At 53.4% G+C, this 9,147-nt stretch overlaps 1 long non-coding RNA gene across 2 annotated transcripts; it reads left to right on the forward strand.

Moving 5' to 3' along the window:
• The first annotated feature begins 2,839 nt into the window (after positions 1-2,839).
• Gm46674 lies at positions 2,840-7,227 on the forward strand. 2 transcript variants are annotated; one of them, XR_001782764.2, is made up of 3 exons: positions 2,840-2,982; positions 4,734-5,331; positions 6,790-7,227. It is a non-coding gene; the product is annotated as a predicted gene, 46674 (long non-coding RNA). The 2 variants fall into 2 exon arrangements; XR_001782763.2 differs by lacking the exon at positions 6,790-7,227 and having other exon boundaries at positions 4,734-4,837; positions 5,244-6,558.
• The last annotated feature ends 1,920 nt before the right edge of the window (positions 7,228-9,147 follow it).

Consider the following 9,147-nt stretch of genomic DNA (forward strand, 5'->3'; position numbering starts at 1 on the left):
ACTTTCTCTGGAGTATGGCTTTGTCCCTACTCTAAAATTGGGGGAGTGAGAAGAGAGATAATTGGGGAGGAGGGGTGACAGGACCCTGAGCACTCTACTGCTGCCCTGTGTCTCCAGCTCCTTGTGATTTTTGTCAACCCCCCCCACCCCTTCTAGATTTCATGAGGCAGACAGGATTGAGGTCCACTGGCCCAGGGAGCCAAAGCTCCGTTCAGAAGCAAATGCTGACCCTAGCAGTCATTCCCACAGGTTTGAGGAGAGGGTGTTAGTGAAGCTAAAGCTGAGATGCCATGGGGCACAACAGGAGGGGAGCATTCAGCACTGTTTCTTCTTCCATGGGCATTGGTGCCACGGGGCTGGCAGTGATTGCTCCACTTAGTTCCTGTCTGCTTCTTTGCTACTACTGTCAGCCAGAGATGGGTCCAAATGGTTTGACCCATTATCTAGTAGGGTGGATGTCTTCCCTATGGACTATATGCTCAATTTGAAGCCCCCCAGCAAGAGGCTTGCTGGCTTTCCTCTTAGGTCAGTATTCCTAACGCTCAGGTCATGGCTTAGAATATTGTAGTCAAGCTCAGAATAGCTATTCACATATACTGCTATGCTGTCAAGTGAGCATGCATGCATTGATCTCTCATTACTGAATCTGCCCCAACAAGAAGCCCGATCACCACCAGCGTCTACACTTAGTTGGACCAGCTTTCCTGCCCTGGGATCAGGTTCTGGCCCCGATCTGGCTTCCTCTTTCCTCACAGCCCTGGTATCTGAGGCCACAGCCTGCTCTGTACTCAACCCCCCAAACTGTGACATGATAGAATCAATCAACCTTATTCAAGGGGTGGGGGGGACAGAATTCTCTACTGAGGGCTGTACCAGATAGAGGCATCCCTGAGCCCCATGGCTTCCGCGTGCCCATGTACCAGGGTGGATGCCTCTGAGGTGCTGAAGGCCAGAACAGGGAAGAAGGTTGTGTGTTACTGTGTGGGCCAGGTGGGTGTGGAGGAATTCTCTGTCCAGCTGCCTATCTTTATTCATAATGCTTGATTGTTCCTGGCTAGAGAGCTGGGCACATAGGAGAGGGGGATCTTTGGGCAGGCGGTGGGCTCTCTCTTTTCCCTTCTTCTCTAACTGCTGTGGGAGTGGGGGCGGCCACGAGCCTGGGGCTGTCAGTTTGCTCACAGCTGGTCCCGATTTGCGGACAATGGGAACTCGACTCAGCTCCCAGTGCAGCACAGCCCAGCCCCAGCTCCGTCTGGGACTGCTTGCACAGGAATGTGGGGTGGAAAGGCTCTGAGGGCTCACTGCTGTAGAAGATGCTGCAAGAAAGAGCCTTGCTAGAGAAGACAGTGAAGTGTTGGGGAGGCCAGCCAGCTGACCTCACCGAGCTGGAGTCGGGGGTTTGGGGGGTAGGGGGAGGGGGGAGGTGGGCTCAGCAGTGACCTTCAGTTTTGTATCTTGGAGCCTATGCAGCCCAGCCATTGGGGGGAGGGGTGTTGGCTGACATCCACATAGGGGCCAAGACTCAGCCACTCAAGGGCCCATGGAGTGGCTGGAAAGTCTGGGACTGGTAGCCAAGCCTCCCAACACTAGGCCTTGTCCTCTCTGTTCCTCTCTGCTCCCTGACCTCAATTTCTGGGGTTGCCTGAATTCCTGTGACCCTAGACCACAGAAGACCCCAAGCCCCCACAGAGGGGATCTTTCCTCCAAATCCTCTCCCCTGGCAGGCACAGTGGCATCTGGATTACCCAAAGGGCATTTGTGTATGGGCAGAGCCCACTGGGATGAGGATCACACCAAGGAATGGAGATGGAAGAAGTACAAATACCGTGAACTGAGCACCTACTATGTGCCATGCTCAGCACTAAGCACTTTACACAGTGACAGGCACTCAGTGGGGCAGCCACAGTCACTGGCCTCACTTTATACAGAATGTGAAACTAAGAATTCAAAAGGGGAATCGGCTGGTCACGGTCACATGGCTAATGATTTTCAGAGTCGAAATCTGAATCCAGGACAGACAGTCTAGATCTAGTTCTCAACCTGTGGGTGACAACTCTTTCCAGGGTCAAATTATCCTTTCCCTTAGGTCACCTAAGACTATCAGAAAACAGATTTGTACACTGCAATTCATGACAGCAGTAAAATGACAGTTGTGAAGTAGCAACTACAATCATGTTATGTTTGGGGGGTCACCACAACATGAGAAACTGTATTAAAAGGTCGAAGCAATAGGAAGGTTGAGAACCACTAGTCTAGAGGATCATTTCTGCAACAAAGTTTTCTTGGAGGTGCCTTGAGCTGGAGAATTTGGGAAAAGACTCTGATTGTGCAGGAGTGGAAATGCTCATTACAAGGCCCAGTTTGAACCGCCATGTCAGGGGGAGCTGGAGGTCTTATTCCTTGTAGGAGGGAGCAGGAAGCATGGTCAGGCCTGAAGATAGTGAGCCTGACCTGGGGGTGGGGTGGTGGGGGGAGTCAAACTGGATTCTCCTTACAGACAAAGAGGGGTGGTACAGGCATCCCTTGCCTAGTTTTCTCATCTACCCAGGGGCTAGCTGAGTGTTGGGAAAAGCAGGCTTGGCATTAAGCTGGGCTCCATTGGAAGACGTGAGTTACTAAGAAACAAGAATTCTGAGAGAAAGAGAGCTGAGTTAGTTCATTAGGGCGACTGGGGACCTTTGTGGCGATGTAGAGGCTCCCTACCCCTGGGCAGCTTTGTCTGTTGCCCAAGCAATGGTCCATGAAAGCAGCCTGGGCTGGTGGTGGTGCAAGGGGCGGGCGGGGGGGGGGCGGCCGAGGGGGGTGCAGGCCAACTGTGGCAGGAGGGAAGGGAGCCCAGCAGGGCCCAAGCCCTGAAGCCATCCCACCCCAGCTCTGAGAACTGCACAGAGGTGGCTGCATAGCCAGGCTGGAACCCCGAGGGGCACTATGCTAGGATGTTGGCTGCTCTGAGCATACGCGATTCTCCTCCAGCCAGTTTTGGTAAGAAGAGCTGGGGATTCATTCCTCTGTGACAAATGTTGGAAACTGAGGTCCCGAGAGCTGATTAACCAGGCTTAAACTACTGAGTAGCCCAGGCAGAATTTGAATCCTAGCTGAATTGGACACAGGAAGAAAGCGCAGGTTCTGAGCGGAAGTCTGGGGCCAAACTGGAGGGCCACGGCTGACAGGGCAGAGTGGGCACAGGCTGCCCGGGAGGGAGAGCTGTGTGTGTTTGTCTGTCTTTTTGTAGGCGTGTGTGTGCCTGCGCGCTTCTGTGTGCGTCTCTCCCGGTGGCTGTTCTGCTTCCTCAGCAAGCCCTTCCCTCCCCCCTCCACTTCGTTTTTTCTTTCTTCTTCGCCTTATTCCTCATTGTCGTCTTCTTTTTAATGAGACTTAATTAGCATCGAGTTCCTCCTCCCTCTCCCTCTCCGCCCAGTCTCCGCCCCTGTCTTCCCCTCCTTCTCTGCCCTCCCCTCCCTCCTCTTCCCTCCTCCCGAGGTACAGGCCAAGCGATCTGACGAATGCACTTGAGAACAAAGCGCCAGGCTAATTCGGGGCCTGCTCAGGAAGCCGGGGCTGAGCTGAGATAATGGGTCTGAAATAGCCCGGCACAATTATGTTTCCTCAGCCTGTGGCCAGGCGGGTGCAGGCTCAGGCACTAGGGCGGACAACAGGGCGCCTGGCGCAGGGCACCAGATGTGGCTTGCTCACGGTGATGAGGGCCACGCTTCAGCACCTAAAGCCACCCTTTGCTGGCTCTCTTTGGACCGTCTCTCCCTCTGGGAGGCCTCCAGTCTCTAGCAGGGAGACTCCAAGGGTCACTGAGGATCACACACTCAACCACAGTCACCAGAGAAGTTCATGGAAAAGCTGAGTCCAGAATCCCAGAAGCCAGGCTCACTGATATCACTTCCTCTTGCTTGGCTTTGCTGTTACACGGAAGGTATAGGACAGGGCTTAGGGCCACTGGTAAGGCCTCTCTAGGAAAACAGAGCCTTCCAGAATGGCCAGAGAAGGGACAACTGGGGCTGTTCCGGCATGCCAATCATAACAGGACATTGGCTCGGGGCCCATCAGAGGGATAGCTTAGATGTCACTTAGGTATCCTCTGCATGTGTTTCCTGAATCCCATCCGGAGCTTGATGCCAGACTGAGGACAGATGAGTGAGGAGAATCTGGCCTAGGCGGAACAGGGATCCCCTGTCACAGGGATCTGCCCCCTCTCGCCTCTCTGCCCTGCCATCCTGTCTTGATGACAGACACAGCCTGGAGGCTGACAATGAGAAGAGACATGCGCTTTTAGTACTCCCAGGTGACTGTCAAGGCCTCTGGCCTTCCCACACCCAGAACTGGTGGCCTATTTGTAAACATGTGTCCATTTTGCTTCACTCTGCATCCACCCAGTAGCCAGGCTCAGTGCCAGGCTAACTCGGAGAAACTGAGAGGTACGGTGTGGTGAGACTCTGTGATGACAATTAAGGCCAAGAAGCCCTGCAGGGATGACAGGGATGGGCACCAAGGAACGCTTCTGCCAGAAGGTCCCATTTGAGTTAGCAGTGGAAGCGGCAAAGGGCTCTTCCAGTGAAAGGGGAACTAGAGAAGGCATGGGGGGCTTGCACACAGACTTGTCTAGACCTGGATGGGCAGTCATCCCTGTAAGGGTCACTTCCCGATTCCTCACTATCAGCCCCCAGCTCTAACCATACTGGCACCACCTGAACCTCAGTCCTGGACTACTGTTCTCTGAACAGAACCCAGGGCTTCCTGCTGGCGTCGTGTGTCCTCCTGTTGCTTAAGCCTGCTGCCCTCAGCTCTGGCTCCTCTCTTTGACCACGGCAGTCCTAGAGGTGAATGGGTGAGTCTTGCTCTATGTACCTATACTCAGATGCAGCCTGGCACAGCAGCTTGCATTTCTTTGGTGCTGTCCTGCCTCTCAGACTGTTTGGGGCTTCATATACCATTCTTAATTCCATATTACCTTTCTTAAATCAGGACCTCAGATAAGAGCCTAGTCTGGCATTCTGGTCATGGCTTCCAATGATTAATACGTGTCTCCCAGAGCCACCGTGGGAAGTGGTCTATGTTGTGAACTACTCAGGGGTATCTGGCCAAGAATGTGAGTGGGGGCTTGTCGTCAGCTAGCACTCTGCTTCCTAGCCTTGTGAAGGTATAGACTACCTCTGTCTACTGAGGGAGCCCTCTACTAATGGCACCAAGACGCTGAGTGAGTGAGTGAGTGGGCCCTGCCCATCTTCCTCCAGGGCCTGGAGGAAGGAGACTTGAAATGCTGAACTCTCCAAGGCCTTCCCAACTGAGAATCGTAGGTCTGTGAGCTGCAACACATATCTGGTGAGTGGAGCCAGCTCGGGGACAGAGGAGGTTCCGGGCTGTGCGAAGGGACTGCATGTGAGGATTAGTGAGAGGAAATGAAAATTGGGGATGGCCCTCAGGGGAATTGACTACAGATGATGTCAGAGAGGAGGCTGCCTCCTGGAGAGCAAGGGACCCGGATAGCTGCTGGGGGAGGGAGGCTATCTGCATTGTCCTCCATAGACTACTCAGCCCACCTGGCTCTTCGACCCCTAGCCGCCTGCTAACTCTCTTGGCACCCAGGGAGCAGAAGAGGCACATTCTGGGGGTTGCGGAGGGCCTTCCCACGGGAAGGCGCAAGAAGGAAGCTCCAGGATGGGCTCTGACTCACTGTATCCTTCTGAGTTTGCAAAAACTCAGCTCAGGGTATAAAGGAGACTGAGTGAGACCCTGGAAAGTAGAAGTTGACAAAGTCCACATTTGAGCTCCATTCCACTCATCTTTAAAGCCCAGACCTCTCCAGGTCCAGTGAACTCCTAACCAGAAACAGGAGCTCAGGGCCAGGTAGGTGTTACTGGAAATGGGCCAACAACTCAAAGCCTTCTGTGTAGAATGATCAGTTCTATTTCCAAGAGTAAGAAAGGCAGAGCCACACACAGCTAATAAGTGGCAGAGTGGCCAATAATAGCCTCGGGAGTGCAGAAGGGATGGAAGATATTGAGAGAAGAGGAAAATGTGAGTTATACACAAATGTACAAGCATGTGCGGGGAATGCATGAAATGCCTGTGCCAGCTTAGTAAAGAAAAGGAGATTGGTTGGCTGGGGTAGGGAGGGGAGCCAGAAGTAGTTGTGGGATGGGTAGCGAGAGGGGTGGCAAGTATGTGGGTCTAGTGGTATGGCTAGAAGATGGTGCTCCAGAGAAGGTGGTGCTCCAGGGAAGGTGGTGCTCCAGAGAAGGTGGTGCTCCAGGGAAGGTGGTGCTCCAGAGAAGGTGGTGCTCCAGGGAAGATGGTGCTCCAGGGAAGATGGTGCTCCAGGGAGGTGGTGCTCCAGGGAAGGTGGTGCTCCAGAGAAGGTGGTGCTCCAGAGAATATGGTGCTCCAGAGAAGGTGGTGCTCCAGGGAGGTGGTGCTCCAGAGAAGGTGGTGCTCCAGAGAAGATGGTGCTCCAGAGAAGGTGGTGCTCCAGGGAGGTGGTGCTCCAGGGAAGGTGGTGCTCCAGAGAAGGTGGTGCTCCAGAGAAAGGGGGCTCCATTTAGAAAGATCCCCCCCCCCCCCCGAGTTAGAAAATAGCCCTTTCTTCTTTCACAGGGAGGCTGGGCTTTTTTTCCAAGGCTCTGCCCTTGCCTGCTCCACTATGGGGGCTCTGCCTTCTCATAGGTCCCCAGCTGGAGCCCCCAGCCCCACTCCCTAATTCTGGCGAAGCAGGCAGCGTGCCCGCATGCCCAATTGATTCTCCCAGCACACACAGGTAATTCATCTCAGCTTCCTTTCCAGGCCCCCACCCCAGATGTGCAGCCGTCCCAGCAGCCAGAGGCCAGCTCACCCCACCCAGACCGGTGGCCAGCTGCAGCCCTCTGTTTCCCAGGGAAGAGAACTAATAAAGGACAGTCTCAGAGCCACAGCCTCTCCAGTTCAATCTTGCCGCAGCCGCCCCATAAAACGGGGGAGAGAGATATAAAGGAAACAAGTGTGAGTGAAGATGGAGTTTCCATCCGAGGAGGGGAGCGGAGATGTGGGGCCAGCAGACAGCAAGCAAGAGTGATTGGCCTCTGGGGCCCAGGAAAGGCAGAATATCTCCATTTGCAGCCACTTAGGTCCCTGTGGTAGCTTCACTAGAAGGGACAGGATACAATGGCTGGGAAACAGGGTGGTGAACATGGTCATTAGGAGCAAGGGTAGGAAGATTGTGAATTCAGGGATAACAATGCCAGACCCCCATTTTAACAAAACAAGAAGAGGAGGAGGAGGAGGGAAGGAAGAGAGAGAGGGAGGGAGGGAGGGAAGGAAGGAGGGAGGGAGGGAAGGAAGGAAGGAGGAAGCAGTCAAGCTGGGGCCAGGTGTGTACACTTTTAATCCCAGGACTCAGGAAGCAGAGACAGGCAGATCTCAATGAGTTTGAGTCTGGCCTGGTCCACATAGTGAGTTTCAGCTTAGCTGGGACTACATGGTGAGACACTGTCTAAAGTTGAAAGTGGGGGGGGGGGCAGACAAGCTGTGTATGATGATTCATACCTGTAACCACAGAACTTAAGAGGCTAAAGTAGGAAGATCACCACCACAAGTTCAAGACCAGCCTGGGCTATATACCAGGGCCAGGGCTATGTAGCAAAATCCTCAAAAATAAAGCAGGTCATAAAAAAGCCAAGGATTGTAGCCTCCCTCAGCCTTGAAGCAGGCTGATTCAGACTTTGCAGCCACTGAATATGAGATCACCCGGGGTGTAGCCTTCCGACTTAGACGGCTATATTGTTATGTCAACTACCGCTGCTCTTCTCCGAGAGACTCTGCTACCTTCTGAGAGACCCTTGAGACATTCCGGAGACACATCCTACCCTGCACCTCGCTTACTGGCTGGCTCCGGGAACCAAGAATGGATTGGCAGGGGATGGGCCTTCCCTCTTTATTAATTAGCACAGACTCTTAGTAAACTTGGGGGCTTTGATCAGAGAAAATTGTCTTGGCCTTGTTCTTTTCTCTTTTTTTCTAGTCTCTTTCAGCCCCAGCCTGCCTTTCAGGAGTACCTGGTTCGCGTGGCCGCAGGCGGCTCACAAGGTATGGTGGTTCACACTTGTAATCCCAGCACTTTGGAGGCAGGACTCATACATCAGCTTGCCACAAGTTCAAGACCAGCTTGGACAGGGGTAGACTAGCCTCAGGTACATAGTGAGACCTTGTCTCATAAATAAAAAAGAGGAGGAGAGGCAGAAGGGGGCGGGAGAAAGAAGGAGGAAGAAGAAAAGTGGTGCAGATGTAGAGAATGCTAAATAGACCAAGATGATGGACTTGGTGTGGGCACTTGAGGTTGCAGCTCGGGGGCATCCATTTGGGCGTTCCTGTCCCTTTCCTGATTCCTCGAGAGCCAGAAGGTGAACCAGAGTCTGGCACTGAGCCTGGTTTAGCTATCACCCTGCTGAGTGGCCTTGCTCCAGCTCCCTACTCTTCTCTTGTGCCTTATTTCCTCCACTCTGCAATAGGCTCCAAGCAGTCTGACCACCAGCCTGCTGCTGTATGACCGGGGATCAGTGTGTGCTGTTGATAGGACTCTATGGGAAGTACATGGGAAGCTCTCTTGTTCATTACACATTAGGTCCGGCAGAACTCTTAGGAGAAGCCTGGGTCCTCCAAGGTATGTGCCTGGGGTGAGCATGAAGTCTGAGTTTTCCTGGTGTGTGCCCTTGTCTGTTCTGGCCAGGGAAGAGGTAAACAACTGTTAGGTCATAACACTTTCTTCTTATCTCTTGTGTATAGAGCCCTCAGCAAAAAGCAGCCATGCCTGTCCGCCTGGCACTGACATGTTCCAGAGGAGAAAAGGAGCTCTCTGCCAGACATCAGGGCCTGGATGAGGGCAGGAAAGTGAGGCCTGTAGCTCTGGCCACACCAGTAGCTCTACTCCCAGGCACTGATCTCTGAGGGAATTCCAAAGCCCTTCTTCTCCTACTAAGCCCTGGGGCCAGCACTAGGGTAATTATAGTTGGGCCCAGAATTGAAGGAGAGGTCACAGTAACCAATCCCTGCATCTGGGGCCTGAGGAGAAGCCTGTCCTCACCTTAGCCTATTTGCTTGGAATAGAGATCCTGCCCACTCCACATTTGCTTGTGCTGGCCTTGATGCAAGCACCACAGCAAATCTCAA

Source organism: Mus musculus, chromosome X, assembly GCF_000001635.26.
Source record: "Mus musculus strain C57BL/6J chromosome X, GRCm38.p6 C57BL/6J".
NCBI lineage: Eukaryota > Metazoa > Chordata > Mammalia > Rodentia > Muridae > Mus > Mus musculus.